Here is a 7,206-nt window from a genome sequence, read left to right as displayed (position 1 = left end):
CGGTGGGACCCGGGTCGCGATTCGTACCTCCGGGCTCGGCGGGCGGTCCCCGGTGGGTCCGGCGGGCGGCGGCTCACTGCTCCGGGGGCGCGGCGGCCCGTCGCTCCGGGCCCGTCCGGTTCTCCATCTGGACTAACTTTCGCTCCGACAGTTCGGCCGCTCTGGGCGGCACTGGTCAAGCTGGGCGGATGCAGGACGTCACTTCCTTTCTGACACCCTTCAAAGTAAAGTCCCGCGAATCGTCCCCGTCATCCACTGGTGGCTGGGGAACGTGTCCCATTATCAGCCCGCAGTCACCCCGTGACCCACGACAGGAAGAAGAGGCTGAGACCAGATTAAACAGTAACATTTCATTGTTCAGATGGATTAGTGTTAACTAGTTAACACTAATCTACCTGATATTACTGATGATACACTGATAGGTCAGTACAGGACTGGTAATGGTTAGTTAATTTGACTCAGGTCTCCTAGAACCAGTTAGTGACTGACCTCAGCCAGACACTCGTCAGCAACACTCCACACCGCGTAAGAAGACCCAACCAGAACCAGACGAGACCCAACCAGAACCAGACGAGACCCAACCAGAACCAGACGAGACCCAACCAGAACCAGACGAGACCCAACCAGAACCAGACGAGACCCAACCAGAACCAGACGAGAACCAACCAGAACCAGACGAGACTAAACTGGATGCAGATTAGTCTTCTTCTTCTCCTTCTTCTTCTTTTTTTTTTTTAAGAAGAGCTTTAGACTTTACTTTATATTCACGGACAACACAGAGTGAATACATAGCTGTTATAATACCCCTATAACGTTTGTGTCGTATGACTAGTGGTATAACTGTGCTTTGTGGACCAGAAAGTAAAGGTAAAATTTCAGGTTTCTCTTAGACTGTGTAAAAGTATCAACACAATCATGTATAAATAGGTAAATACTATTTGTATAATACTACACAAATACTTATTTATGAATGTTTTGTAACAATAATATGTCAATGTGTTTGTAGCGTTTCTTTAAATCCTGTTGTGTAGCTTGTGAATTTCCTCAATCTTCTTCTTCTTCTTGCTGGGTACAATAGATCGAATCAGAGAAAGTGGCAGCTTTTAAATTTTATTTCTGGGGAGGCAAAACTTGCAATTCATGTGACCAGGAAGAGGAAAATTGAAAACAATACCGCTCAAGAAGCAGCTACTGTTTTTTGCTGTAACATCAGATGTCGCTTAAAACTAGAATTTGGTTTCTATAAATTGACAAAAGACCTGAATAACTTTAGGAACATCTGGTGTTACAAAAATGTCCTATGCACTTTAGTTGATGACCACCTCACTTTTGCAAACTTCCTGTTATAATGCACTAATTCTTATATTGTATTTCCCTTTGTTTCTTGGTGTTTAATGTTTTTGAGTGTTTAGTGTTTTTGAAATTTCATCTAATGAAAATTTGTAAAATGTTCTAAATGTTCTAAATGTTCTAAATGTGATTGAAGTTTGTTTGGAAAAGATGTTCTGAGGCACTTAAATGCTTTCATCTGATGTAAAACTGCAAAATGTTTGAATGAGATTAAAGTGTTTTTGCAAAAATCAAAAAAAATCTTCTTCTTCTTCTTCTTCTTCTTCATGTGACCAGGAAGAGGAAAATTGAAAACGATACCACTCAAGAAGCAGCTACTGTTTTTTGCTGTAACATCAGATGTCGCTTAAAACTAGAATTTGGTTTCTATAAATTGACAAAAGACCTGAATAACTTTAGGAACATCTGGTGTTACAAAAATGTCCTATGCACTTTAGTTGATGACCACCTCACTTTTGCAAACTTCCTGTTATAATGCACTAATTCTTATATTGTATTTCCCTTTGTTTCTTGGTGGTTAATGTTTTTGAGTGTTTCATATTTTTGAAATTTCATCTGATGAAAATTTGTAAAATGTTCTAAATGTTCTAAATGTTCTACATGTTAAATGTGATTGAAGTTTGTTTGGAAAAGATGTTTTGAGGCACTTAAATGCTTTCATCTAATGTAAAACTGCAAAATGTTTGAATGAGATTAAAGTGTTTTTGCAAAAATCAAAAAAAAAATAAATCTTCTTCTTCTTCTTCTTCTTCTTCTTCTTCTTCTTCAAACGTTCATTACCAAATTTCATTAGACAAAGACAAAGCTGATAATTTCTATAACAAACCAAAACTCGTGGGTGCCGAAGTGTTTGGTTTGACGGACGGATGGACGGAGAGGCAGCTCCAGACAGATGTAGTGCTTTTAATTTGAATGTTCTTCCGGTCCATTTCCGGTTTGGTGTGTGACGCCTTGACGCAGCAGAGCTCGCGCTGCTCGTTTCCACATGCTAATGATTAACAGCGGAGCATTACGTCAGGGGCTTGGCAGCGCGAGGGAGCACCAAAATAGAGAGGGGTGCGGGGGGGGGTAGGAGGGGCGGGGCTTGAAGGAAAGCGGTTCATGAGGGGCCACACCCCACACAGCGCTGATTTGTGAGGGTTCTCCAGGTCAGGGTTCTCCAGATTCTCCAGGTCAGGGTTCTCCAGGTCAGGGTTCTCGAGGTTCTCCAGGTCAGGGTTCTCCAGGTCAGGGTTCTCCAGGTCAGGGTTCTCCAGGTTCTCCAGGTCAAGATTCTACAGATCAGGGTTCCCCATGTTCTCCAGGTCAGGGTTCTCCAGGTCAGGGTTCTCCAGGTTCTCCAGGTCAGGGTTCCCCAGTTTCTCCAGGTCAGGGTTCTCCAGGTCAGCAGGGTTCTCCAGGTCAGGGTTCTCCTGGAGAAAGCTTCTGAAAGTCCAGTTGATTTTAACACCTCTGGACTAAACACAGTTAGATAGTTAGTTAGGTAGGTAGGTAGGTAATGTCTCAGTCAGTTAGTTAGGTAGTGTGTTAGTTAGTCAGTTAGGTAGTGTGTTAGTTAGGTAGTGTGTTAGTTAGTCAGTTAGTTAGGTAGTGTGTTAGTTAGTCAGTTAGTTAGGTAGTATGTTAGTTAGATAGGTAGTGTGTTAGTTAGGTAGTATGTTAGCTACTTAGGTAGTGTGTTAGTCAGTTAGTTAGGTAGTGTGTTAGTTAGTTAGTCAGTTAGGTAGTGTGTTAGGTAGTTAGGTAGTATGTTAGTCAGTTAGTTATGTAGTGTGTTAGGTAGTGTGTTAGTTAGTTAGGTAGGTAGTGTGTTAGTTAGTTAGGTAGTATGTTAGTGAGTTAGTTAGGTAGTGTGTTAGTTAGTCAGTTAGGTAGTGTGTTAGTTAGTTAGGTAGTATGTTAGTCAGTTAGGTAGTATGTTGGTCAGTTAGTTATGTAATGTGTTAGTTAGGTAGTGTGTTAGTTAGTTAGGTAGGTAGTGTGTTAGTTAGTTAGGTAGTATGTTAGTTAGGTAGTGTGTTAGTTAGGTAGTGTGTTAGTTAGTTAGGTAGTATGTTAGTTAGGTAGTGTGTTAGTTAGGTAGTGTGTTAGTCAGTTAGTTAGGTAGTATGTTAGTTAGTTAGGTAGTGTGTTAGTTAGGTAGTATGTTAGCTACTTAGGTAGTGTGTTAGTCAGTTAGTTAGGTAGTATGTTAGTTAGTTAGGTAGTGTGTTAGTCAGTTAGTTAGGTAGTATGTTAGTTAGTTATGTAGTGTGTTAGTTAGGTAGTGTGTTAGTTAGTTAGGTAGGTAGTGTGTTAGTTAGTTAGGTAGTATGTTAGTTAGGTAGTGTGTTAGTTAGGTAGTGTGTTAGTTAGTTAGGTAGTATGTTAGTTAGGTAGTGTGTTAGTAAGGTAGTATGTTAGTCAGTTAGTTAGGTAGTATGTAAGTCAGTTAGTTAGGTAGTGTGTTAGTTAGTCAGTTAGTTAGGTAGTGTGTTAGTCAGTTAGTTAGGTAGTATGTTAGTTAGTTAGGTAGTGTGTTAGTCAGTTAGTTAGGTAGTATGTTAGTTAGTCAGGTAGTGTGTTAGATAGGTAGTATGTTAGCTACTTAGGTAGTGTGTTAGTCAGTTAGTTAGGTAGTATGTTAGTTAGTTAGGTAGTGTGTTAGTCACGTAGTTAGGTAGTGTGTTAGTTAGTTAGGTAGTATGTTAGTTAGTTAGGTAGTGTGTTAGTCAGTTAGTTAGGTAGTATGTTAGCTAGTTAGGTAGTGTGTTAGTCAGTTAGTTAAGTAGTATGTTAGTCAGTTAGTTAGGTAGTGTGTTAGTTAGTCAGTTAGTTAGGTAGTGTGTTAGTTAGGTAGTGTGTTAGTTAGTCAGTTAGGTAGTATGTTAGTTAGGTAGTGTGTTAGTTAGTTAGTTAGGTAGTGTGTTAGTTAGGTAGTGTGTTAGTTAGTCAGTTAGTTAGGTAGTATGTTAGTTAGGTAGTGTGTTAGTTAGTCAGTTAGTTAGGTAGTATGTTAGCTAGTTAGGTAGTGTGTTAGTCAGTTAGTTAGGTAGTGTGTTAGTTAGTCAGTTAGGTAGTATGTTAGTCAGTTAGTTAGGTAGTGTGTTAGTCAGTTAGTTAGGTAGTGTGTTAGTTAGTCAGTTAGTTAGGTAGTATGTTAGTTAGGTAGTGTGTTAGTTAGTCAGTTAGTTTGGTAGTGTGTTAGTTAGTCAGTTAGTTAGGTAGTATGTTAGCTAGTTAGGTAGTGTGTTAGTCAGTTAGTTAGGTAGTGTGTTAGTTAGTCAGTTAGGTAGTATGTTAGTCAGTTAGTTAAGTAGTGTGTTAGTTAGTTAGGTAGTGTGTTAGTTAGTCAGTTAGGTAGTATGTTAGTCAGTTAGTTAGGTAGTGTGTTAGTTAGGTAGTGTGTTAGTCAGTTAGTTAGGTAGTGTGTTAGTCAGTTAGTTGGGTAGTATGTTAGTTAGTTAGGTAGTGTGTTAGTCAGTTAGGTAGTGTGTTAGTCAATTAGTTAGGTAGTATGTTAGTCAGTTAGTTAGGTAGTATGTAAGTCAGTTAGTTAGGTAGTGTGTTAGTTAGTCAGTTAGTTAGGTAGTATGTTAGTTAGTTAGGTAGTGTGTTAGTTAGTCAGTTAGTTAGGTAGTATGTTAGTTAGTTAGGTAGTGTGTTAGTTAGGTAGTGTGTTAGTTAGTTAGGTAGTGTGTTAGTTAGTTAGGTAGTATGTTAGTCAATTAGTTAGGTAGTATGTTAGTCAGTTAGTTAGGTAGTATGTAAGTCAGTTAGTTAGGTAGTGTGTTAGTTAGGTAGTGTGTTAGTTAGTCAGTTAGTTAGGTAGTATGTTAGCTAGTTAGGTAGTGTGTTAGTCAGTTAGTTAGGTAGTGTGTTAGTTAGTCAGTTAGGTAGTGTGTTAGTTAGTTAGTTAGGTAGTGTGTTAGTTAGTCAGTTAGTTTGGTAGTGTGTTAGTTAGTCAGTTAGTTAGGTAGTATGTTAGTCAGTTAGTTAAGTAGTGTGTTAGTTAGTTAGGTAGTGTGTTAGTTAGTCAGTTAGGTAGTATGTTAGTCAGTTAGTTAGGTAGTGTGTTAGTTAGGTAGTGTGTTAGTCAGTTAGTTAGGTAGTGTGTTAGTTAGTCAGTTAGTTTGGTAGTGTGTTAGTTAGTCAGTTAGTTAGGTAGTATGTTAGTCAGTTAGTTAAGTAGTGTGTTAGTTAGTTAGGTAGTGTGTTAGTTAGTCAGTTAGGTAGTATGTTAGTCAGTTAGTTAGGTAGTGTGTTAGTTAGGTAGTGTGTTAGTCAGTTAGTTAGGTAGTGTGTTAGTCAGTTAGTTGGGTAGTATGTTAGTTAGTTAGGTAGTGTGTTAGTCAGTTAGGTAGTGTGTTAGTCAGTTAGTTAGGTAGTGTGTTAGTTAGTTAGTCAGTTAGGTAGTGTGTTAGGTAGTTAGGTAGTATGTTAGTCAGTTAGTTATGTAGTGTGTTAGGTAGTGTGTTAGTTAGTTAGGTAGGTAGTGTGTTAGTTAGTTAGGTAGTATGTTAGTGAGTTAGTTAGGTAGTGTGTTAGTTAGTCAGTTAGGTAGTGTGTTAGGTAGTATGTTAGTCAGTTAGGTAGTATGTTGGTCAGTTAGTTATGTAGTGTGTTAGTTAGGTAGTGTGTTAGTTAGTTAGGTAGGTAGTGTGTTAGTTAGTTAGGTAGTATGTTAGTTAGGTAGTGTGTTAGTTAGGTAGTGTGTTAGTTAGTTAGGTAGTATGTTAGTTAGTTAGGTAGTGTGTTAGTTAGGTAGTGTGTTAGTCAGTTAGTTAGGTAGTATGTTAGTTAGTTAGGTAGTGTGTTAGTTAGGTAGTATGTTAGCTACTTAGGTAGTGTGTTAGTCAGTTAGTTAGGTAGTATGTTAGTTAGTTAGGTAGTGTGTTAGTCAGTTAGTTAGGTAGTGTGTTAGTTAGTTAGTTAGGTAGTATGTTAGTTAGTTATGTAGTGTGTTAGTTAGGTAGTGTGTTAGTTAGTTAGGTAGGTAGTGTGTTAGTTAGTTAGGTAGTATGTTAGTTAGGTAGTGTGTTAGTTAGGTAGTGTGTTAGTTAGTTAGGTAGTATGTTAGTTAGGTAGTGTGTTAGTAAGGTAGTATGTTAGTCAGTTAGTTAGGTAGTATGTAAGTCAGTTAGTTAGGTAGTGTGTTAGTTAGTCAGTTAGCTAGGTAGTGTGTTAGTCAGTTAGTTAGGTAGTATGTTAGTTAGTTAGGTAGTGTGTTAGTCAGTTAGTTAGGTAGTATGTTAGTTAGTCAGGTAGTGTGTTAGATAGGTAGTATGTTAGCTACTTAGGTAGTGTGTTAGTCAGTTAGTTAGGTAATGTGTTAGTTAGTTAGGTAGTGTGTTAGTCACTTAGTTAGGTAGTGTGTTAGTTAGTTAGGTAGTATGTTAGTTAGTTAGGTAGTGTGTTAGTCACTTAGTTAGGTAGTGTGTTAGTTAGTTAGGTAGTATGTTAGTTAGTTAGGTAGTGTGTTAGTCAGTTAGTTAGGTAGTATGTTAGCTAGTTAGGTAGTGTGTTAGTCAGTTAGTTAGGTAGTATGTTAGTTAGTCAGTTAGTTAGGTAGTGTGTTAGTTAGGTAGTGTGTTAGTTAGTTAGTTAGGTAGTATGTTAGTCAGTTAGGTAGTATGTTAGTTAGGTAGTGTGTTAGTTAGTTAGTTAGGTAGTGTGTTAGTTAGGTAGTGTGTTAGTTAGTTAGTTAGTTAGGTAGTGTGTTAGTTAGGTAGTGTGTTAGTTAGTTAGTTAGGTAGTATGTTAGTCAGTTAGGTAGTATGTTAGTTAGGTAGTGTGTTAGTTAGTTAGTTAGGTAGTGTGTTAGTTAGGTAGTGTGTTAGTTAGTCAGTTAGTTAGGTAGTATGTTAGTTAGGTAGT

At 38.1% G+C, this 7,206-nt stretch overlaps 1 protein-coding gene across 1 annotated transcript in view; it reads right to left on the bottom strand.

The window, feature by feature from the left end:
- samd4a (sterile alpha motif domain containing 4A) overlaps nt 1-2,068 on the bottom strand; it is a 40,598-nt gene extending 38,530 nt beyond the window's left edge. Inside the window, exon 1 of the mRNA XM_068320948.1 lies at nt 28-2,068. The gene's annotated coding sequence lies outside the window, so the exon portion shown is untranslated. The remainder of the gene's footprint in view (nt 1-27) is intronic.
- Nucleotides 2,069-7,206: the final 5,138 nt, after the last annotated feature.

The sequence above is a fragment of the Antennarius striatus genome, chromosome 1 (genome assembly GCF_040054535.1).
Source record: "Antennarius striatus isolate MH-2024 chromosome 1, ASM4005453v1, whole genome shotgun sequence".
NCBI classification, from domain to species: Eukaryota; Metazoa; Chordata; class Actinopteri; order Lophiiformes; family Antennariidae; genus Antennarius; species Antennarius striatus.
The sequence above is the reverse complement of the archived record's forward strand: the minus strand, read 5'-3'. Positions and strand labels throughout refer to the sequence as shown.